A 25,959-nucleotide genomic window follows, 5' to 3' on the forward strand; every position below is an offset into this window, starting at 1 on the left:
TTGGTGAAAGGCTTTCTGTTCCAATTGTGTCCACACAAAAGGATCATTATTGATTTGACTCTAGTTGCCTACTAGCCACTTTTTTCTTTGCTGATGGAAATCATGGGCATTTCCAAAATGCTCAGTCCTCATGCCACCCAGCACACCAGGCCAACCAGGCTGTCACATCAGCTGTGTGCACTTTACCTGACAGCAAGATTCCTAACCACGAACATACTCAGGGAAGAAGTGAGGGCAAACTAATGGAAGACTAAAACTTCTAATACCACCCCTCACCCTTTGAGAAATAATAGCAACACCTAGAAAAGCCCACCTTCAAGGACATGACCAAGGCTGAAAGCTCTGCTTCACTTAAGAAAAAAGTTAGTGGCTGTAGTTTCCTTTGAAACACTAACAATAATATCAACAACTTCTTTCCTAGCCTCTTGAAAAGGCAGAGAGAATAATACAACCTTTAGTTTTGATCGAGAAGGGTACCGGAATTGCTCAGCATCCCATGAAATTTATTTGAATGGATCCTGTTTAAGTGTGCCAGCTGGAGGAAATATTATTTATAAAAGCAAACAAGCAAAATTCAGTAAGGAGACAGAACCTGTGAAATAACATGGAAAAATTTTATTTCAAAACTCCTGTTCTTAATACTTTCTTCATTGGGGGTTCATAGAAATTAAATACATTTTGTTTCCAAACTCCCCAGATCTTTCACTTAATGGAGTTCTTTCTGAGCACTCTTCTCATGGAATTTCACAGACCCAAGGACAAAGACACAGTTGCCTAGATTTTGGATAGCATTTAACTTCAACATTTTCTTGCATAGGTCAGAATGAAATCAGAATCTGTGTTAAAAAAAAAAAAAAACAGTTGTGATTCATAGAAATGGGAGCCTGCATGTTACACAGAGTGCAGGATCACTGCATAACTCACCTACCTTCTCTCCTCCGGCCCCACAGGAGGTGTTGTCCTCCAGTCAAGGTCACTCCCTCTCAAAAAAGAGAATGTTCAGGAAATCACAGAGCTCCTTAAAAAGTAGCCTCTTTTTACGTCATCTATGTTAAGATAAATAAGGTTATGTTGGTACCAAATCTTTGAACCCAAACACACTTGTTTCAAGAGAAACAATGGAAGTTTTTATTAAAAAGTTTTAATATAGGACAAGAAAAGTTTAATAGTTGTTCAAGCACATGATCTGATCATTAAGATAATCTGTATATCTTGACAGGAATACCACAACAGAGCTGGCCAGCTCTTTGACCAGATTTTAACACTCTTATAAAACTAAAAATGAAGGTATCTTCGTTAAGTGTTTGCTTGAAGAGCCTTGTGGAGAACTAAGAATAGATAGTCGTTTGGAAAAGGATTGCTGAGAGCACTCATTTCTGCTTCATTTATTAAAACTCATTCTCAATTTACAATGAGTATAAAAAGAAGTTATTCACAATGGATTCAGAAACACAGCTCAGAAGCCAGCAAGTCTTATTAATGGTCTCTTTCTAGAACATAGAGTAGTTTTTGCAATGAACTTCAGTGATGGGGAATAGAGGAAAGTTGGCCAAATTAAAAAAAAAAAAAAAGCGGAAGAATCACTGCTTTAAACCACACTATACTCTGAAATGCATTAAAGTCAGAGAGGTATGAACATGAGCCTTAAAAAAAAAAAATTGAGGACGTACTCAGATTGTCAAAGAAACTATTTTAGCATAGGTGAAACTAAGTAAGTGACAAAATTCTTATCTTCTTTCGGCTACCCTATTCCCAACCTGTGTGTTTTCTGAACCACAGATAAAATGGGCTGTCCATTTTCTTTTGAAAGTATTTCAAGACTTTTGTAAGGATTTAGCTTCAAGTAAGTTTAGAAGTTGTGTCTTCTAGACAACTATTCCCAGTTCTTCTGACATTTAAACTTGGTCAATCTTCTTGTTGAGTTTTGGCCCATAGTGATCTTGAATTCTGTAATGACTTAGAAATAAGACCCTTTTACTAGAACAAGAACGAAAACTCTCTGAAGTTTTTCTACCTCCGATGTCCTGATGACATCTTGGTGATAACTTTAATATAGTAATTTTTTTAAAGAATCATGTTTGACCAGTGTACTTTTCTACAGATAATTTGAAATCAAATATTGAAACATTTATATGCTTTTAAAATATGATAAATCAAGATAAAATGGAAATGCTTAATAAATCATTATTCGTAAAGTGGATGAATTAAGTCACCTATGTAGTCTTTCTGTGGCCTGTGTTCGAAGATGTTGGCAGTAGGAGAAGCAAGATGTGTGTATGGCTGGGCAGTCTTCACAAAGAAGGCCTTGACAATTCCCAAAATGTAGAGCCTTTTCCAGAAAAGTCCATGTGCTTCTTCATTTCTTCTACGAAAAGTAAAATGAGTACAGGTTTCTCTGAGGGCACCAAATGCCCACTGTCGAGACACTGGGTCTTATTAGCAAACTTCAAAAAGCAGTTTCTAGTGCTTTATTCCCGCATCTGCTTCTGGGCCCCATATTACATCGCTGTGTCCTTTGGGAACAAAATCTAAAAGAAGAATGATGGCCTGGAGTTCTTTCCACTTCAGATGTTCTTGACATCTGCACCTAAAAACTCAGTTTCAGCACTTATGCAGCAGGCGTAGTGAAAGTAACTCCCAGAGTTTTCTCCTAATCCTCTCTGGAAACACATTGCTGATGGAACCGCCATGTGATCGTGACGTCAGCTCACCTGCCCCGTCGTCCTGCCGCCCTCAGCTGCGGTGGCTTAGCCGCTTTACATCACTGTGTTGTGGCGTCTGGGGTATTTTCCTCCAGACTTCCAGGGCCTGGTCTCGGATTTCACAATGTACCAGGACAGCAGCCGGAAGCGGCCCTGGACTTCGGCCAGTGATCACGGAGCAGATGGTACGACTGCGGGCCAACGCCAGCCGCGAATTCAAATGCAAAGTGATGGTGAATGGGAAAGTTCTTCCAAAACATCCAGTCTTTCTTGAGCCTCGTGAAGAAATGACGCTCTTCAAAAAGATGAGAAACGATGATTGAAATTCTGTTCAGTGTTTAAGCCAGCAATGCCAAGGGTACAACTCGTATGTATTTCAAGCATTTTTATCTTAATAACTCAGTAATGGAATATCACCCCTGGATAATAATACTCACTTGTGCATTTTTAGCCTGCATAGTATGTGAATTCAATGTATCTAGTCCACAATTTGTTGGACTAGTACGGGAGAGTCCTCTTGTACAGGAGAAGGCACTCGAACAGATTTTGGAATAGGAACTGCTTCTTACACAGCAACTTAATTTCCACCATATTGTCCATAATCCTTATACACCGTTTGAGGGCTTCTCGTTGACTTAAAAAGCTGTTATCCCACACTGGAGAATCCAGAGATTTTGAGGAAAATAGCTGATGACTTTCTTAATAGAGTTGCATGGACGGAGGCCTACCTTTTACATACAACTTTCCAAATCGCCCTGACTGCCATTTTATCTAGTACATCCAGAGCAGGAATTACTATGGAAAGTTATTTATCAGAAAGTCTGATGCTGAAAGAGAGCAAAACTTGCTTGTGGCAGTTACTAGATACAATGAAAAGCATGAGAAATGTGGTTAAAAAAAAAAAAAGAGAGAACCACCAGATCTGAAGAAGTTGCTGTTCTGAAACAAGTTGGAGAGATGCAACTCTGCTGCGTTTGCACTTACTGTGGTTACCAAGAAGGGGAAGGCTAGGTGGATGATGATCATGTCTCAAAGAAATCCAAATGTGAAGAGCTATGTTCTCCAAAGGAAGAATGGACTGACAATGAACTGGAAGATCCTCTCTAACCACTTGAAACTGATATTTTTCAGTGCTAACAAATCTACAGAAGGACGAAGCATATTTGGCATTTCAATTTATTTAAAAGTAAACTAATGTGAAAGCATTAAATTATGGTAAAGTTTTCTATTTATTTAAAAATGTTTCCTTTCAGAGTAACCTTATGTAAAATAAAACATCTGCAAGGGACCCTCCCCCTCCAAAAAAAAAACAAACAAACTCAGTTTCGGTTTAGAAAACATCTTCAAAGGACACCCTCCAAAAAAACCGAACAAACCCAATTTCAGTTTAGAAACATTATTATAATGTTTCTGAATGATTAGCGTAAAGGATTGGAGATGTCTGACATTTTAAAACTTTTTGATTTATACTGGCATAGTTTATTGTGTCTTTAAATACAGAACCTTTCTTTTCTTAAATATTTAATCAGCGTAAAAGAATTAGGCGCGGTCAGCAGAACTCCTTGTGCTGCTGATAGTCCTTAATGCTGGCAAGCAGACCCAGCTCCGGACACAGCTGTGCAATGTACAAGGACTGCCCTGAAGTATGGACCAACATATAAAAGTTAAAACAATAAAGAAATTCTTGCCTTCAACTTATCTTTCTGTCAACTTATCTTTCCTACTCCTTTGGAGTATTCCCAACTGTTCCTGGAGAGAAAAACAAGATGTGTATTATATACCTGAACTTTCCCTTTACCAAGGTTGGCCATTTCTCAAACATTTATTTGCTAAGAATTTGCAAGCTTGACTCACAATTCATGTTTAAATCTCTATAAAAAATTTTCAAGAAATTTCAAGTATCCTTCACTTTCTATACTTGTATTCTGGAAAAGAGACTAGACTTCTTTTGAGTAATTAGAAACCATTGGGGAAAATACATTACATTTGAGAAGAGCAGTGAGTCATGGCACTTACTTAATTGCTCTATTATTAAGCAACAGGAATGGCCTAATGAGTCAACGTTTTGATCCATTTGGAATCAGTACCATTTAACTTTCCCTACTGTCCATGAGAGTTGTATGAATAATAAGATAAAGGTTCACTTAAGGTAACTTTTGAATTTTTTCAAGCACATTTGAGTGATCTGTTAGGCTACTAACACATTCAAACAAAAAGACAAAATAAGAGGTCCATCAGAAATAGTATAATCTTTGTTTACTAATTGCTTTTTATCTGTTCATTTAATAAATATTTATTAATTACCTATTATATCCCAGGCTTTGTGCGCATATAACAGTGAACAACATGTAACAGTGGCACTTTCAGACTGGTGGAAGACACAGTCAAGTTAGAAGGCATTTGCAATGCAGTATGAAAAGTGCTAAGTCTGGATAAATACACATCTTTATGACAACATCTGGGAATAGCCCTTAATTGAGGCTGAGAGCAGATTAAGAAGTTTCTCCAAAGAAATAACATATAAGTTGAGACATGCATAGAAGTACAGGTGAGAGAGAATATCAAGCAGATATCATTTCCTCAAAGAGGAACATGGGCATTTTCTGGAACAGAAAAGTATCTAGAAATAAAGCTAAAGAGGTGGGCATTGCCAAGAGCAGTGGTAGCCACCGAAAGGTTTTTAGATAAAATCAGATCGATATTTTAGAAACATCACACTGGGGACAATGTGGAAAGTGACCTGGAGAAGATGGGCCAAGGACACCTATGGCCGTAACCTGAGAGGGAGGTGATGGCTTCGCTGGGACAGAGGCAATGGGGATAGAAAAAGGAAGCATAGGTGGGACAGTGGCAGACTGGAAATGCACAGAGGGAGCAAGGGAGAGAGCATGGCACGATGCAAGAGCTTGGGCAACGGAGTGGAAGGTGGTGCCACTCACCAAAGGAGAGAATTTGTTGAGGAGCAGGCATGAGGCAAGATAATTAATTTGATTTTGAGCACATTGCCTTTCATTTGCCTGTGGACATAAAAAGTGCCCATGGTCAGGAGTAAGTTTAAAATGCAGCTCTGAAGTGAAAAGTGAGAATGGGTTTGGAAACTTTTAAATTCAAGTAAACAAAATAGAACATTTAGATCTCCTTTAACATTTTTTTTTTCCAAATTATTTTGGGATACTTAACTTTATAAACATCTCTGGAATCTGCAAAGAAGAAAACACAAACCATCTTCCACCTTTGTCCTTCTGTGACAGCGCTATAATTTCTAATGAGTTTATTTGTTTATTTTTAACATCATTGCTGGTAACTAAAGAGAAAACATAGCAAGGAATGAAATAAATTGCTATAGGAGGAGCTATAGGTAAAGAATAGCTACACCATGAAATATATGTTTAAAATACAAAAAATGAAATATTTCCAATTCATAAAATACTTGCAATAAAAATTAGATGCATGAAGTTTTTATTTTTCAGTTTTTCAAAGGTTATTTTACTTCTCAGATTAATAATTTCCAGAATCAGTGCTTTGTGTCTTTGTCGATTTCTATGGAGGCAATTAAATACACTTAAATACAGTTGCAGTATCTTTTTCTCAACTACAATTGCTTGCTAATGGCAAAATAGACACAGACAAGGATCTTTGACAAGTAAGGATAAAATACTGGTGGTTTAACTAGAGTAATGATGATTTTTTTTTCCAGGAAATTACTTGTTTTTCTGAAAAATTAAAAAACTGCATTATGAAATAGAATGAAAAATAAAATGTGAACTCGTATATCTTACCTATCTTTTATTCATTTCAAATTTATTTCTAAGATTCAAATGGCTTTTAAAGCAATCTACATTTTCAGATCATAATACATTCCATATAGCAAAGAAACAAAAAACAGCAAAATGCTCACGGTCAAAAGATATACAGATGCCTTCGGCGTTCTCAAGAAACTAAAGGATTCCTCTAGTGTACTATGTGTTTTGCCTTGATTTTTTATTGAGAGTTTGATGAATAGATTCATGTCCTGACCAGGCTTCTAAAGCCAGAAAAGAGAGTGATCCGTTTATTACTGGGGAGACTGAAGAAAAGGAGTGATTATTGCATATTACTTTGCTGCTATAACAAAATACTATAGATTGGGTGGCTTAGACAACGTACATTTATTTTCTTGTAGTTCTGGAGGCTAAAAGTCCTTTGAGATTAAGGTGTTGGCAGGATTGGTTTTTCCTGAGAGTGCTTTCCTTGGCTTGCAGATGGCACCTTCTTTCTCTGTCATCTTGTGGTCTTTCCTTTTCATGAGTGCACTTTCTTCTTATAAGGACACCAGTCATATCAGGTTAGGGTCCACTCTAAAGATCTCGTTTTAAGTTAATTACCTCATTAAAGACCTTATCCCTAACTACAATGAGGTCACATTCTGAGATACTGAGGGTTAGGATTTCAACTTATGGATTTTGAGGGGCGGGTCACAATCCAAACCCATAAAACCCATTTGCCTCAAATTCACAGGCAAGAGGGTAAGAACAACTCTAAAGAATTTAGATGCAACAGAAAATGGGCACCGTTTCCTCCTATCCCTATGATTCTAAAAAATTCTTATGGAAAAGTAAAAATTTTAATTTATTTAAATACAGAATGTGAAATGATAGCTTAAAGACATAGTTTGGCAACCTATGGAAATCATAATTAGTATCTCTTAATGCACTGTTTTCAGCAAACTCACCTAGCAAGCCTGGCAATATATGAACTCCTAGAAGTCAATAAACAAAGGTATGAAAAAGTAAACTTAAAGTAAAACTGCATGGCCAATACATATATGAAAACATCTTTAATCTCACTAGTAATCAGAAAAACAGAAATTAATATAATAAGGTATAATTTCATACTCATCTGTTTAGATAAAATATAAAAAGCATCAAATACTAAAGAGGAGAGATACAGGAAGTCTCACAAAATGCTGGGAAGAGTTTACGTTGGTACCTTCACTTTAGAGCCATCAGGTAAGACCAAATACAGATGAAAATGCACTAGTTCTATATCCTTACAATTTCATTTCTGGGTAGATTCCCGGAAGAAACTCTTGCACCAGGAAAATCACTGAAGTCTAATATATATATATATTATATATATATATATTATATATATGTAATATATATATATTATGCCTTATGTTTATGCCTTTATTATATGTTTTTTAAAAAATTTACATTAATATTATGATACTATCTATATATCATATATATACACACATATATATTATACTAATATATATTATATATATATTATATATATAATATTATATATATATAATATTATTTTATATATATAATATTATTATAATATAATATAATATAATATTATATTATATAATATAATAATAATATAGCAAAGTATGCGGCAGCAGAAAAAAAATGCGCCATACTATCATATGGAAAGTACACATATGCTGGAATATCATTGATTCATTGTTGGCTGACATACGAGAGTCATGAGTTTGAGCACCGAGTCCATATACCCATGCTGTACATGTCACCCACGCTGATATTATTTCATGTGTCTGATATTACAGTCTGCTGGGTGTTAAGTTATAAAATATGGGATGCCAAGGAGTATAATGTAGAGAAATATTATATATATCAACATGGTGCTAACATTTTTCATACTGAAAAGTTGTTGCGCTGCCATTACAATAATATCATAACATAATTGAGTCAATATATCTTCTATATAATGGGGTCAGGTCATATTGCTGTATCAATACGTCATACAGCTACATACAAGGGATAATCATCATCACACAAGCTACGGCACAAATATCATATCATACCAATATCATATCATTATCATAACAACAACATGTAGCTGTCAATATACATGTTATGCAATAGAATACCTACCCACACAGCTACTGATAATATCACATGCAATTATCATCATATCATACATACCAACAGATCATGCTGCTGTTTGCCAATCACGCTATATGGTCATATATATGTTAGCATAGAGAAAGTATGTGTATATATATGATATATAGATAGTATCATAATATTAATGTAAATTTTTTAAAAAACATATAATAAAGGCATAAACATGTCTATAGTAAAAGTATATGTAAAAGAATCAATAGAACAAAATAGAATAACAAATCTTAAATCCGAAGGAATCACTAAAGAATTCAAAGCAGTAAGTAGCTGGTTCTGAGCCTGGGCATCTCTGAATTATCTTGGGGAACATATGTGTCGTCTTCAGTTGCTAGCAGGTCCTGCCCAAGCCTCAAGCTACTATGGGCCCTCTTGGGACTTAAACCTCCTGCTTGTTGAAATAGAAACCATAATATCCAGCCTTTTAAAGCAATTATTCTCAACTTAGCCAAAGAAAAGGGTTATTCTGCAGGCTGATAGATTTGAGGGAAATTTTTAATTAGGACCACATTAAAAAGGCTTGTCCATATTTTTGAGAGATAATCTTATTCTTTGGTTGTCCCCTGTGTAGTTCTTACTCACAAAATATGGCTAAGAGCAAAATTCAAGTGTTAACATTCTCTTATGTCCTTTCTTCTCATTTCACAGTTTTGCTTCCTTCTCTCACATTGATGGGTTGATAGCAGATAATTAGCTAATTAGTTCTCCCACAGCACATACTATATACTTCTAGTACTTTTATTATCTGAATTGTTTTATTAAAATATTATTTCGTTAGAATTGTTTTAAGTGGTCATCACTTTCAAAATTATTTAAGCTTCTAATTCACTGCCATAACATAGACTAGTGGGCACATTAGGTGCTCAATAAGTATATAATGATTTCAATTTTTATTTACTTTTTCTGGTCTCTTTTTATACTATATTATAAATATAAAATAGTAAACTTCTTGAGGGCAGGATCATTATCTTCTGTGTACTCTGCTTACGCATGTTACTACTCCTACTTACATATAGCAATTGCTTCATATTGCTCGATTGACTGTTTAGGTAGAAGAATATGCTTAATTGTTTTTTCTTTTCCAAAGCAAAGCTCTATATCTATAGACCTTCTGAGAGTTCCAGTGCTTGAAATTAGTACTTTCTTGCAGATGACCTGTTGTTTGTGCTCTTAGAATTAATAAACCTATTAATAAAAAGGCAGTTTCCTAGGTATGCAAGGTCAAATCACTGCAGTTAGCCATAATCGTGTTAGAATAAGCCATATAAAGACAATTAAGTAGCATTTTTGTCTCTCAGGAAAAATCTTAATTTCTAACCAAGATCTCTAGAGATCTTGAACATTTCTATCACATACCAAAATACTTACCCATATTTTACTATGCATCCAAAATTAAGAGAAAATTAGAGACAAAGTCAAGAAAATGGAAATCATAGTCACAAAAAGTGAAACTTTAATATCGCTTGTTACAGTACTTAAACAAACTTTATAAATCATACAAATTTGTTTTATACTCCAACAAGCTATAATCATAGTGTCTTTTCAGGCAAGGATTTTAAATTGACACACAGTCCAAAATCACCACCAGGATAATTTTTTAAAGGGGAGCAACTGTTTTGTGCAAACAACTAGCTCTCCTGAGCAGAGCCAAACGAGACCATCCCTGAGGGTCACCTGCCAATTGCTTAAGTCTCCAATGAAGTAAAACAACTGTGAGTGTCTTGAACCTATAATAATAACATTAGCATCTAATGAGTGAAGAAAATGTGATTGCATAATAATAAAGTGGGGGTAAATATGGTGTTAGGGACTCCACTAGCCTAAAGGAGACAGTGTATATTTTTCTTTCACAGAGCAGAGAAAAGCAGTTTTAAATTATTGGTAAACTTTATATGAAAAATTAAAAACTACATAGTTCCAAAATATTTCTTTCTCTTCAGCCAAAGTCTACCAACTGTCTCAGAAAGCATCTGCAACTTGAGAGAAGAGATAAAAATGATGATCAATCCTTTAAATTCTCTTTAAGCTAATATAGTATTTTTTTAAAAGGTCAAGCTTAGTTCTTTCTATTTGGTCCTATAGTATGTATTAGGTATGCATATACCTCATGTCATTCCACAAGAAATTCAGAGGGATTCTCAAATAAGTGGTAATTTACGAAATTAAACATTAAATAATTGGTCTCATACACACATCAGGAAGCATTCTATATCATTCAAGGAGTCCACCCAGAATTTGCAAAGATTCCCAAATTCTCTCTGATATTTTCCCTTTTGGAGTCTTTTCTCATCATGTTCCTTTTGCCAAATTTCTAGAGTTAAATTCTTAATCAACTTTCACAGTCAAGTTTCACAATTTTTTCTTCCCATGAATGCTGGATCTCTCTTATCGGCCTTTCAGATGATAACTTGGGTTATGGTGATTCCAGAGAAATCTCTCTCCCTTTATTAGAATGTAAGTCCTTTGTGCACAGGGATTATCCTTTAGCTATGTATGAGACCAACCTGAAAAATGGCACCCATTAGTCTCAAAACATTCATTATTTGATACCGAATAATAAAAATTAGGCCAGAATCCATACTGAAGTTTCTGAAATGTGAACTGTAGAAAGCCTTAGTTATACAAATATATGTTATCCATCTGACTCTCATTCCCACATTCACTCTTTTGCTTCATCTCCCTGATCTCTAATATACTCTCAAACTTAGCCTCAGTTGATAGCCGCTGTGAAAGCGATATTTGTACTAGAGTGCCTAGGACAGTGTCACACATATTATTGACATGTAGCAAGTATCGAAGACAAAATGGAGGTAATGGGGTGCTTTAGTTTCAATTAGAGAAAGATATGGATACTTAGAGAGTTCTAAGTTGTTCAGTTGAAAATGAAAAGATGTTACTGAAGACTTTTAACTGGGGATACTGAGAAAATATCCCTTAGTCTTCAGGAGACATTAATTTTCAAGACACATTTTAATCTCAATAGTAAACATGAATGTACTCAGGAAATAAAAGCCACAATATAGTGGTTATTTTCTAAAGGTGGGACTATGTACAGAATGTCTTTCTGGGCACTAGTGGAGCGCTGTCAGGAATGTGCAGTCATCCCGCAGGATCTCTTAAATCTCCCTTTCTCTAGTTCACTGTGCCCCTTTTTAAAGACTAAGCTCTGCTATGATGATTATTTGCTGACTTTTCCTCTCTTGTCAGTACTGAGAAGAGGTTAAAAGAAAAGTGAGACTAAGAAAATGAAAAGCCCTAAAAATGTTTAGATCAGATTTCCTGGTCTGCAATGTCCATACACACTGCCCAGTGTCCAGTTTGTAGCCTCCACCTCAGCAATGTGACCATAACTGGCATGGAGCAAAGGCTCTATTGCTATCATAACTCAGCCTTGAATATATTGATTGTCTAGGACTTCTCTAGGGAAGGTAAAATCCCCTCCCAAAGAGGCTGAACAATGCCAAGTAGCAGCTCCAGAGAAAACCGCTGTTGTTCTCTATACGGAAATGTTTCTCACTTAAGCTCTGGATTTTCCAGACACCTCACACTCACAGATCTTCTTCTATATTGAAGGCACATACTGTTTTCATTCTACTGAGCAGCTGAGGTGAACATGATAACTTAAAAAGAAAAATAAACAGTCCTTGGAACCTTAAGGCAATAAGAAGGCAGTCCACTGCATGTACCTACAGTGAAAACTTTACAATAATCTAAATGTTCAATAACAGCACAACTCTATGATGGTAAGTTAGATAGCCATTCGAAGTCTTGTACTCATAGAACTTGTAATAACATCGAAGATGCCCACTATATAATAAATGAAAGAGAGGGATGCAAACTGAATCACTGGTATGTTACCAATGCTATAAATATATGCGAACGTGTACAAGGGAAAAAAGCCAGGAAGAAATATACCAAAATGTTGGCAACAGTAGAATCTTAGTAAAATGCAAGTTGATTTACATTTCTTCTTTAAATTTTCTGCTTTAAAGACTTTTACAATGAATCCATGTTTGTTTTTAAATCACAAAATGAAAATAATCATTGAAATGGTACATTTAAATATGATGATGAAAAGGAAACTATGGAAAAAAGAAAAGTAATGAGGATCACTTTCCCAAGTTGCAAGGTAGAGGTCAAGAAATTGAGCTCTGGAATGAGACTGTATGGTCTCATGGCATTAGCTTAACTTCTCTGAGCTTGTGATTCCTTGTCAATTGAATGGGAACATTATATTTCATCAAATCTAAGATTTCATGGATTTTAATATGCATACACCATCAGTTTATATGCCAATAAGGTTTTTCTAAGTGTTGCCAATACTCCATTTTAAATCGCATTACTATTTCAGAAATGTGAAATAAAAGTGTCAGAGAATCAATGAAATATGATAATATTTGCACCTACTTCATAAGCTTTTGTGAAGCTTATTATTTTGAATAAAATACATAAATTTCTTGAGACAGTCCATGACATTTAATCGATGCTTAACAATCGTGAGCCATTTTGGCAGACTCACCTAAGGAGGCTGAGACAAAATCTAAGGGCGAAGGCAGAGATTTTAGTTTGAGAGGCCAGAGGATGGCAGGTAGATTGATGTGGAAAAAGGGTAAAGGTGGTTGAGCATTAGCGAAGGCCAATTCCGGTCATGGAGACCTGAAGCCAGAGTGCCTCACCTTTGCTTGAATAGGTGTGGTAACCACAAGCAGAAAATAGAGCCATTGTTTTCGAAAGCAATATTACATGGAGTCCTACAACTTGAAATTCTCAAATAACTGGGTAAGAAGTTAAATGTTGAAGGTTGAGGAGAGAAAAAGAGGAAGAGGAAGAAAATTTGAAGTTGAGTGGTTTAAGTATTACAGTTATCAAATTATCTCATTCATTTCCAGTATCTGTTGAGTAACAGGCTACAGAGTACCCTGCATGGTGTAGTACTGATGAAACTGCAAGGAAAAAACACATTCATAGTCTCTTTTCTTAAGGACTTTCCAAACAATTATGTAGGAATAATTGCAGTTTACATGCCTATAACAGTAAGCATAAATTGCAGTAAAACCAAATAAAGATAAACACAAAACTGGAGACATGCTAAAATATATATTTTGTTAAATTATTTCGCTTTTCTTGAGCTGCGACAGGCTCTAGGAAATTAATGCTCTTCTTCAAGCACTTTTTTTAAAAGGAGCTATTGTGACCGAACATAAAGTATTCATAATTATCTTGCTTAAGGGCAATAATAATGAAAGAGAAAATGTTATTAAAAGCATTAAAAAACAGTGTATTTCATCATATTGGTCACTTAAAGGATAAATGCATTACGGTTTTATTTACTCATGTATAAAGCACTTACCAATAGTTACCACGTGGGTGCTTAAGTTAGATGAGTGCAAAAGTGCTGGCAACAGCGACAGCTAGGAAATGAAATAAAGAATACTGACAAAACGGGAAAAATCTGGCAGAATGAGTCAGCCAGAACCCTGACCATTGAACCTTTTCAGGCTTTGTATAGAACAGATCTTGTATAGAAACAAGATCCGGCCTGGAAATGGTCCAGAAAATGGAAATTGCAGGAATTGCAACGAGGTCAAACAAAAGGAAAAGGAACTATCAACAGAAAGATATTCTTTCAGCGTTTAGGTGCTCTTAGCAGGCCAATCCATTTCAGAGTACAGAACAGCTACAGTAGAGTCTATAATGAACTTCAAACTGATGGTAAATTTTGAAGCTCAGGAGAACAAAGTACATGATTTTGGAATATATTACCATTCAGGAAGACCTAAGCCCTTCAGATTTATCCTCCAAATTCTCAAAGAGCGCCAAGTCTTATCTTTAGGAGAAAGCTTCATCAGAGCACATCAGATAGGGTCAAAGGGAATGAATGATATTCAACACTTTGCATGGGTGTTGACTTAAGAGACTGCTTTTCTAAATGAGCATTTGTGTTTGCCAATTTTGTGTTTTGTTTTAGTTTTTAGCACAGAATTTTTCAAGTTTTCATAAAATGACAGACTTTTTTCGAATCCTAGAGTGAAAGAGGCTTCGTCCATCTTCCAGTCTTGCATTATTCGGTGTAATTCCCCCGGAGGAGGAAAGCACATTGCAGTCATGGAAGAGGGAAGCCTCTGTGGGTCATGCTGAGCTGCTTTAACATATGCTCACCCTCCTTCCTTGATTGCACTGTCTTAGAACAAAAAGAGTTCTCCAACCTATGGGTGGGCGACTACCACTCTCAATGATCAGTAAAAGCCTTATAGCAGGTCGGTGCCTCCAATGGGTGATCAATAAACATGTCTTCAGATGGGCAGTTTTAACTTTGGGATCAGAGGGCACAAATTCATATTTCTATAGGGGTCAGGCAGGTGGTATAAATAAGCTCAGTGAATTCAGGGTGAAAAAAAAAATCAATCGAGCAAGTGCAATGATGAATGTTGACTGACATGTGGCCTCAGTGTAGGAAGTAAAGGGAGTGAAAGAGGCTGTGGTGACCATGCTTCATTTTATTTATTTTTTATTTTTTATTTTATTTTTTTAAATGCCTACAGCACCTAGTATTCCTAGGTAGTCTCCTATCCAAGTACTAATCAGGCCCAACCCTGCTTAGCTTCAGAGAGCAGACGAGATCAGGTATGTTCAGGGTGGCATGGCTGTAGACTACCATGCTTCATTCTAAAGGAGCAGCCGCCACTCAGCTCTCATTGATTGCTATCTGAGAAACATGGGCCTGCTTGGCAGCCCCTCTTAATTTTCGGCTGATGCTGGCTTCGTGGGCATGCAACCCATGCAGTCACAGCAGGCCTGCACTTAGAAGGGCCCATATTTGCTTTAATGCTCTGCTGTCACTGTCATGAAATTCTTAATAATTTTTGAACAGTGTCTGCATTTTCATTTTGCAATGGATTCTCAAAATGATGTACCCAGTTCTGTTTCCATAATTTTCTGTAATATATTTTAATTTTTAAATATTGACGATTCGTTCAAATTTTAAAATGTAGTGAATGCTATGCATTTGCAAGCTAACTGGTCTAGAAGCAGGCAACAGATTTTAACTCTACAGATCGTCTCAGGAGATTATCCTAGAATTTTGAAACTCGGAGCTGTGAGTGTGAGAGCTTCAGTGCAACCTGGCTAATCCCCTTATCCTCCAGATGAGGGAAGAGTCACAAGGGCTGAAAATAGAAACGAGCTGTCATATATTACACCCACTGTACTGGGCCTGTAGGAGCAGCTTTTCCTGGACATGCTTCCCATACACAAGGAATCTGAGTTTTATGGCATCTGTGACAGTACATTCTCTCTGCTTTATCGCCTCTATTTCTTGGATGGTGGCTCTGCCAAGAAAGATTCTTTCAATTTTTGGTGTCTTACATTTTTTTCCCCAATGATTTTATTATGATTTACACAGAATTATGCAAATAATATCTCTTGACTTAGCCAGGGGTACGTACATGTCTAGGGCCTAGTGAATAGCAGGAAGTACACTATCAGATGCCACCCCAAGGGCTGCAAGCTTTGTGTGGGCGATTTCTTTCTTTCTTCTTTTCTTTATGCCACTGGGTTTGGTGACATTCTATGTGATGTAAGAAGGGGAAAAAATAGCATGTACAAATGCATAATCATATTCTGGCATGACTGTTTTCATCTCCTTTATCATTAGTACATTAGAAAAGTGCACATCCCAGGGTTACAGTCATTACATAGACTGGCTATTTTTATGAATTTTAATTTTCTGTTGGACCTAGCCCTATTTTTTAAGAATTTGAAATAAACAACATAATCTCTTTTTAAGAGTTCCCCAGTTTATACTTCTTTGCCTGTACATCCCCATGCTGTATCTTTCTCCCTGCCCTGTTCTTTGGCATCCTATTCCTAAGAAAACTCTGGTGGGCTATTAGTAATTGAATATGTACTTTGACAGATCCTGCAGTGGGCAGCGATTATATTTCTAACAGTGAAATTTTATACCCGAAGCCACTAGTATAATCATTTTATCCCTGTGTGCCCCAAAGTCTCATTTTCAAAGTAGCTTGAACTTTTTAATGGAGTAGTGGGGGTTTAGAGACAACTTAATTAAAAGATATTGTGATGAATCAAACAGTTTTCAGGAACGGATTTGACAGGCTACAAAGTAAAATGTCAAAAACAAACAATCTGCGCCTTGAATATAATGAAGTCCTAGTCCCAGCCAGATTAAGAGGGTGATTTAATTTAAGCAGGTTTTCTTTGGAATGCTCACCCTGCCTTGTGAGGGTATCTGTGCCTCCCCAGATCACTCCGAGTGATCCAGCGGATCTTTGACACCCAGTGCTAGACTGGGTTTCCCTCTCACAGAGACAAAGGTTGGGAAGGAAAGGTTGTGTGACAGACAAGTGAGATGTTTTGGGGACACAGCAGGATGTGAATGGTGTGGCTGCTCTTTGTGCATTCATGGTGGCAGCCTGCCGGGCTGCTTGGCCAACAGCGCCCTTTGTTGTTTTGTACCATGTGGTGCCAGCAATATTCTGGCAGCTGATACCATCAGCAAGTGCCCCTGAAATACCAAGTAGCCCGGGGAAGACAGGAGGAAATAAGATTTGTGGCCACATAAGGCCTTGTGCCATCATTTCACAGGGTATCGGCTTTTGTTATTTGTTTATTATTTTTAAGCCAAAGGGTGCCACCCTTCTCTTTGTGGTTCTTTGAAGACAGCAAGATTCCACTGCTTTCCTCCATTCTTAAGAAGGGTCAAGTGTGAAAGATAAATAAATCCAAGATAATAAGAGGGAGCTGGACTGACTTGAAAAGGCCACATTTGGAATAAAACAAATGAATACCGCTGTCCAAGCAAAGCAGGAAAGATGGAGTTTTCATTTTAAGAAATAGTTGTTATTATCCAAAGACACTATGTGACATGTGTAGGAGTTCTTGGTGTGTCCAGTATGTTATTCCTCAAGGATGTATGATGTTCACATGCAGACCATAAGAAAAATTGCAGTCAGGGTCCCGCTACATAAGCAGACCTATGTCATTGTATATATGACTGGAAAGCTCTTCCTATTTACCTACATATTTTATCCTTGTTTTTTTTTTTAGTGAAAAATAATGTCAAAAATAAGAGTGCCCCATAGAGTGCCATAGGCATATCTATGACAGGCAGTGACTTCTACTGGGGAGGGAATGCTTGAGGTTGAAAGCTAATTCAGCTATCCATAGTTTAATTCCATCTCCAAAATACTAGGTATGGAACGGAATCATTTTTCAGTCAAATTCCGGTCTATTAAAGGAGAGCAGTTCTTTTCCCCTCCAAATTCTATTAAATAATCAGTTCTGAGAGGAGAAATGCTTTAGATCAAAAGATTGTAGTCAAGTATTTAGGATGACTTACCTAATGTAAGTTTTCCCCAAGGAAGACCAATATCATATGCTTCATATGGAAAAAACTTAGAATCTTACAACTTAGTTAAAACCTGAAAGTTACCTGGAATTTTATTCAATTGGTTAAACATATTTTCATTTACTTGCCACCTTCGGATCAGTCGTGGAGACTGGAGCCATTCTGGAGAGAGCTGAAGGGTGAGTGGGAGATGACAAGTAGAAATAGCGACAGTGGCAACTCTTCCAAGAAGTTTGGTTTTGAAAGAAAATAGAGGGTGGTAGAGCGATATGTGGGATGAATAAGGTGGTTCATTTGTTATTTGTTTTTAAGAAACAAAAGTCTTATGCATATTTACAGCTGTTCAGAATGAACCTAGACAGGGACATTTTGAAGATACAGGAGAAAGGATGTTGAGAAGGGAAAAGTCCTCGTGAAGGCAGGAAGAGATGCGATCCACAGTGTGTAAGGGCAATAAGGAGAATTAAGCCACATGCAGGTGGAGGGCTCCTCTTCCACTGTGATGCAAGGTGAGGATGAAAGGATGGAGGCCAAGGCAAGTAACCATGCGGACTTTGGGGCCTGAGTTCGAGGGGGCTCCTGTGTGAGTTGTTTACCCAAGTGAGTTTTTGTTTTTTTGTTTTTTCCCTCTGTGTAGTAGATGAGCAAGGTTATCCATGGAGGGTAAGAGGAAATTAATTAGTTTAGGAGACTGGTCAGTAGTAATGAGGGCCTGACCTGGCCACTGTCGAAAATAAGAGCAAGCTGAAAGAGAGGCTCAGAAGAATTGCGAGGTCATTTTGGGAACTCAGTTGAGACTGGAAAGCAAGACTACATGGTATCATTAAAATGCAAGATTGTGAGGTTTTCTCCCACAGAACTCAGCAGCACTAGTGCTGGTCCCAGAGGAACAAGAATCAAGGGAAACAATGGCAGGGGGAGGGGGGAGTTAGACACAGCAAGATGATGGAAGAAAACTGAGAATGATATTGAAAAGAGAGTTGAAGTGACAGGACAAGGAGACCACACTGGATAGACTTGACTTAGCCCAGGGAGGTGGCATCTGAGATCATTTACACAACCTCCTTAGTTAGCAAATAAGGAAACAGAGGCTTAGGGAGGTTATGTTTAATCACTGAGTTTTCTGAAGACTATGTAACCAAACAAACTGTTATAATGTATTTCCAAGTTTCCTATGTGACTTTGTAATAAATAAGAGTGTCACTGCTGAGCAAAACCTTGAATTCAAATGGATAAACAGAAACTACAGTATGTCATAAAAGAAAACTGTAAATCTTCATAACATTTTAATATACAAAAATTACGCTAAGTAAAGAGGGACATATATGTGCTATCCATATTAACTGTATTAAAGACTTCCATGGACCTCGATGTACCTAGGAAGTAAAATATACTTCTTGTGCCTCTGAAATTATTATTCTAGCTACTTTCACTAAAATAAAACCTCTGTAAAGGTCAAGACTTTGTCTTTCCTACATCAGTATCTCCAGAACCTAGAACAGGACCTGGACAACTAATCATTCAATAATATTTATTGAATGAATGAATACATTAAACAAACTGACTCTTCCCCTATAGGTAACTTAAAGTAAAATTGGACTTATTTTACACAGCTTCTCACCTCACATACCCCTGTCCCCGCTAAAAAATATCTGATTTTTCTTTTTGTTCCCTAGTTCAGTTAAAGATGTTTCCATCCACCTAATCAACAAAGAAAAAAAAAAAAAAAAAGGTGGGGGAGCGGCAATGACTCCTCCCTCATCCCCATTTCTAGGTCTAGTTGGTTCCCATACCCTGTCAATTCTGTCTTGAAAAAAGTATAATTAATATTTTTCCCACAGAACATTCCACAGCCCGGCTCCGTGCAGGCCTTTATCATTTCTCAACTTGATTATTACATTGGTCCTATATTTAAGTTCCCTCACCCAAAATTTACCCACACTGGTCCAGTGTTATTTCCAAATGCCCATCCACTGAATATAGATATGACCCATTATTTTCTACAGAATAAATTTACTTAGTGTGGTCTTTAAGAACTTGCATAATCAAATCCCTTGCTATGTTTTGGCTTTTATCTTTTTCTACTTTGTAATTTTGCCACTCATTTATTTATCCATATTTTCATAATTCTATGCTTTTTTTCACACAGGCTTTCTCTGTTTAGGAGATTTATACCTCCTGGCACATCTGATGAAGTCATAATTATTCTTCACATTTTCCTCTATTATGAACTCATCTTTCGATGAGCTGCTTCACTTGAAATTTATGTAGAGACTACTCAGTTACATTTTTGCTACTGATGGTATTTCTCACAAAACCTCCCACTATTTTTAAAAGCTATAGAACAATATTAGTGAAATGAGATTAAGGGAAAATGGCAATTTCAAACAAATATTTAAACCTAGTATAATAATGGACATAAAATATAAATAGATAAGATGTCTGACTTTCTTCGTAATTAGATTAAAATAACTATAAGTAAGATGTCATTTTGCACCTTTCTGGTTGGCAAAATGTAAAAGTTTGATTTAAAAAGCAGGATACGTTCAGAGGTAGGCACTATTAAAAACCTTGTGAGATTGTAAGTTGGTATAACCTTTGTGAAAGGAAATTTAACATCCTTCACATTTTTAAATTCAAGTTTGATTGGTGTTTAAGAGTTTGTTTCTTTTGCGGGCCTGCTCGTTCCTAACTCCTCAGTTGCTCCCCTGCCCCTTTATTTTTCCATTAGAAGTTGAGATTCAGACAGGAGTGGGATTCTAATGGGAATGAGTAGGTGTTTCAGTAAATAAATCTTGTTCATTTTGGTTATATGCCAAGAATTCTCTTCTTCTGGACAATGTGGTTTGTGTTTTTGAAAGAAAATGAAGAAAAGGCCCATTAAGCGTTCAAGTGAACAAGCTATCTGCTGCAGCAAGAAGATTTGGAATGTCTGGTCAGGAAATGTGAAACAGGATTTGTCTTCAGGCAACATGCATTAACACATACGTGCTGACTATGTTTGAGAAGGTTTGAAGGAAGTGGTTGAGAGACTAAAGACATTCCTTTTGCAGTATGCATATCAGTGGTAGCAGCAAAGGGTGGCTCCCTCATAGCCCAAGCCACCTATAATAAAAACATGAACTAACCTTCAACAGTGTGCTTTCTATGCAAGAGCAGGCCTATACCAGTGCCCTGGCCACACCCTTCCATCTGGATTATTGGCCCCAGATCCTCTCATCTAGAAATTTTGGAGCTTCTACTGTGAGGTTCATTAAGACCTGAGGCTGACATCTCTAACAGCATCACTGGAGGATCAAATCATAGGATGTAACAAGAACTTAAGGAGATCTGACCTTTTCGATTGTATCTTATTTTTAACCTGACTGGAACAGAACTCAGGGATTTGAACTTAGGAAGAAAACATATATCCACTGTAATTAGTCTTCCTTTAATAACTCCACTGTAAAAGAATAATTTTCTTTTGTTCTTTTCTATTTTGAGTTGATTTTCTTTTTCTACATATTTGATGGCCAAACTATTGAGTGACTGCTCTTTTCTTGTCTTTGCTGCTTCTGAGCATGAACCTGGTTCTTTCCTGTGGTTACGGTCTAGGAAACATTCCTGTGTCCTCCTGGAATTGTCCCGTAGTAAACCTTCAACGTGGTCACACACTTTCAGTCTCTTCGTTCTGAGGGTCATGACAATGTCACAGCAGATGGACTATAGAAGAATTCAGCCACTGTCCAACTTCCTTAGTTCCCTCAGTCTGATTCCATTTTCATACTTTTCTGGGCCCACATTTACTTCATGCCATTTGGCTGTACAATATCTGAACTTACTCCCTCTAGCCTTCATTTTCTCTTCTTGGAAAGCCTGGGTTGCTTTCCTTCTTGGACCCAATATGGCACAGCAATTAAAAGCCCAGACCTGGAGCCAACATTCTGAGATGAAAACCCATCTCTGCATTTAATAGGCATGACCTCTAACCTAAACTCTGCCACTCACCTTGGCCAATCTTCTGTGCCTCAGTCTCATCAACTGCAAAATGAGGATGCTAATAAGAGTCGCTACCATGTAGAATTCTTATGAGGCTCTTATGAGTTAATACATATAAGTAAAGTGCTTAGAACCGTACCGGACATAGAAAAAACACTGAATAAGTGTCAACTCTCATTATTACTTCAGAGACACTTAGTTCATTCTGGGAAGGAAGGCAGTATCTATTTTTTAAATTAGAATAACTCTAGTTATATATATCTTACATGGAAGACACAACATACAATAGGAGCAATGTACCAACTACCCTGAGATAAAAGCTTCTGTATAAACGTTAGTATTTATCTACCTGTTATCTTAAATTTAGTTGAAATTAATAAATATAGATTGTTGTAGTGAGCCCTCATAATATAGCCATAATTTTCACCTACAGTTCCACCACTATGGCACTCCCAGCCCAGCAGCCATAGCCCTTAACCCACAGGGCTGGTTGCTGACTGCATCTGGCCCATTGCCAGGGGCACACTCTGATCTAGGTCCAGCCAGCCCTGGATCATTTCTGTTCTAGAGAATTTCTGGAAGATAGATAGGCAGCCTCAGCAATCCCAGAATATAGAAAAGCTGGCTTTCCTGAGATGTGCTGATGATTTCTTTGTCCCCAAGAGAATTTTTCTCTACTACCTACTAGTACCTAAATTCTATCATTAGAGATTCATCCTTTTTGGCCTTAGGCTTCTACAAGTTGTGAAAGTCAAAATGTCACTAAATGATTCATTTATACCTGACTTGGGTTAAAGACACACAGACCCACAAGAGGTAGGGAGAGATACAAAGTGTGAAGGGAGAGGAAAGGAATCTTCGACTTCTCAGTAATACATTTTCCTAAAACCTGTTCTGTTTCCTAGACTGAATCAAAAATGATGACTAAGAATTTTCTAGGCTAAGAAAAATTCCTCGTGAAGAAGAATCTCTCAAGACGGGACTCAGAAAATCCCAATAAGACCCTTCAAATCTTGAGTCAAAATAAGGTCACTTGAATTTATCATACTTTACTCAGATCAGGACCTGGAAAACAGCAATAACAAATGAAAAAAAGGGAGTTTATCTGCCTCTTCTGATAAGATCTGCCAATTGACTGTGAACCAATAGTTTATGACTTTATAGCCAGTTGTAAAATAAAGGCCTTATGGGTGACAGCCTTTGAGATCAGAGCTGCCGCCCAAATCTGCCACTTCTGTGCATGTAGTTCATGATTACATTTAACCTCCTTATCTTTGGCAGGTGCAGAGCCATCAGGAACATTGCATATAGTTGGGTAGCTTATACGGTGAACAAGAACACTCATCTGAGGGGCAAATGGGAACTAATATCCAGCTACATTCTGCTTCCCTAGCTGAACCTTTTGACTCAGGAAAGGATCCACCTGGAGGAAAGGGTACTTAAAATTGTTTCAAAAGTACTCCAGAAGCTCATGCACAAAGTTCCATTTACCTACATGGGGCATCTTTTACTAATTCCCACAAAGGTGCTCCATGGGAGGCAGCAGCAATCTTGGTGGACAATTTTAGCTGCCCAGAATTACAAACTCCTTACCTATGATGGGGGAATTCTCTATTACACAGGTCTTTAAGAGAAGCAGAGCCCACCATATAAACCAAGCAAGCCAGATCACTTTCTAGCCTCCCTTGCAGCCAGAGTGAAAGACCGATCAAATGTTCATTCCCTGGACTGTGAATTGAGAATTGGAGATGCTCAAGAGATGTATGGAGAATCCCTTGGGGCAGCAGCAAATTCCAGTTTCCAAAGCAGCAGAGGCAAGGGTAATAGGAGCTGTGGGAAGCGTCCAGCACCCAGTGTCACAGTGCAGCTGGGCTGCTTGTGACTTGAGACTAGTTCTGTCCTAGGGTGGGTCTATTGTCCTGGCTACTGCATTGCATTCCCTTGTGTCCAGCCTGTTTCCCAGCCTGATTCTCTAAGTTTCTCAGCAGTAAATTCTTTCTGTATTTAAATTGGTCTCAGTGGCTTACACATAGAAATCCTGAGCAGAGGTTATGATAGGGACTGCCTTGATGCTGATACCTCTATCATTTAGAGCAAAGACTTATTCTAGAAATGTTATCAGACAGGACCCTTCACCTTCCTACCTCCATAGATACAGATGTACCTACTTCTGAGCCAACCCTCACCTAGCTTTGGATCCAATTCTCTCCCATTATCTCAAGAATCTTAGAACATCAACTATTTCTTTCTTTCTTGTATATTTAAACCCCCATTCACCCACACACACACCTCAACTAGATCCTTCCTGTCAGCATTTGAATATGACCACAAAGCTCCTGTTTAAGAATGACTTACCTTGAGCCCATATGTTTATCTAACCATTGCTCTATCTTACCATTTACCAACTGGAGTGCCAGAGTACTGTATGTTCCAAGAATGGGTTATAGGTGTGCCACAAGATAGTGATGGTTGTAAATACTCATGGTAATGACTATTTGGTGAATTAGACTCTCTAGGAGTAAGAACCAAGGTGCTCATTTTAAACTTTTCTTGCTAGAACTCAGTGTAATTTTTAAGACTGAGGAATTACGTTGTCCTTTATTCTGGAAATTTTTCCACTGTTTTTACCTCAAATATTGCCCCTCCTTCATTCTCTCTTCTTTCTTTCTGGAAAACATGTTAGACTTACATTGGAGATTCTCCTCCTACTCTACGCCTCTTAAGTGTTCTTCCACATTTTCCATCTCTTCATTTCTCTAGGTTCTCATGATTTCTCCCAGATTGTCTACCAATGTCCTAAGTCTCTTGACTACTATCTCTATTCTACAGTTTAGCGCATATATTTTTCAATGATTATAGTTTTTATTTTCAAATGTTTACTTGAGCCTCTGATTAGAGCCTAATATCCAAAATATGCAAAGAACTCGTATGACTCAATAACAAGAAAAAAACAAACGATCCAGTCAAAAATTGGGTAGAGGACCTGAACAGACATTTCTCCCTAGAAGATATACAAATGGCCAACAAATATATGAAAAGTTGCTCAACATCACTAGCTCTTAGGAAAATGCAAATCAAAACCACAATGAGATACTATCTCACACCTGTTAGAATAGCTATAATCAACAGAACAAGTAATAGCAAATGTTGGAGAGGATGCAGAGAAAAAGGAACCCTCGTACACTGCTGGTGGGACTGCAAATTGGTACAGCCACTATGGAAAACAGTATGGAGGTTCCTCAAAAAACTAAGAATTGGTCTACCATATGATCCAGCAATCCCTGTACTGGATATTTACCCCAAAGACTCGAAAACCCATATCCAAAAAGATAATTGCGCACCGATGGTCATAGCAGCACTATTCACCGTGGCCAGGACATGGAAGCAACCGAAGTATCCTACGATAGATGATTGGCTAAAGAAGCTGTGGTACATATATACAATGGAATATTACTCAGCCATAAGAAGAGATGAATTGAAATACTGCCATTTGTGACAACCAGACAGAAAAAGTTGAAAATCACATGATATCACTTATATGTGGAATATAAACCTAAAAGCAACAAATGAATATAAACCTAAAAGCGACAAATGAACAGGACAAACAAATAGAGACTCAGGGACATGGACAGTGTTCACCATGGACTAGTGGTTACCAGAGGGTAAGGGGTGGGGGAGGAGGGGCGAAGTAGATAGGGTAAAGGGGGTCAAATATATGGTAGCTGAAGAAAACTGGACTCTGAGTGGTAGTCACACAATAGAATATATAGATGTCAAATTATGTACACCTTAAATGTACACCTGAAAATTATATAATTATATTCACCAATGTTACCCCAATAAACAACAAAAAAAATGTTTCCTTGATTCTTTTTAATTTTTCATACTTGTTTTTTTATCCATAATGCCTTATTCTTGTCATCTGATTTTCAAAGTTATTTTTGAACTTTAAAAACCCTTTCAGATTCCTTTTATTGATATGAGTTCTTCTGTTTGC

The 25,959-nt window shown here is 37.2% G+C and overlaps 1 protein-coding gene and 2 pseudogenes across 1 annotated transcript in view; 2 read left to right on the plus strand and 1 right to left on the minus strand.

Moving 5' to 3' along the window:
• The window catches only part of CCDC192 (coiled-coil domain containing 192), a 172,780-nt gene that overhangs the window by 67,479 nt on the left and 79,342 nt on the right, over positions 1-25,959 (plus strand). The gene's annotated exons all lie outside the window — the stretch shown is intronic.
• On the plus strand, positions 2,827-3,809 carry LOC120590917 (cyclin-H-like; annotated as a pseudogene).
• LOC120591019 (uncharacterized) lies at positions 15,148-15,266 on the minus strand (annotated as a pseudogene).

The sequence above is a fragment of the Pteropus medius genome, unplaced genomic scaffold, assembly GCF_902729225.1.
Source record: "Pteropus medius unplaced genomic scaffold, Ma_sr-lr_union100, whole genome shotgun sequence".
Lineage (NCBI taxonomy): Eukaryota > Metazoa > Chordata > Mammalia > Chiroptera > Pteropodidae > Pteropus > Pteropus medius.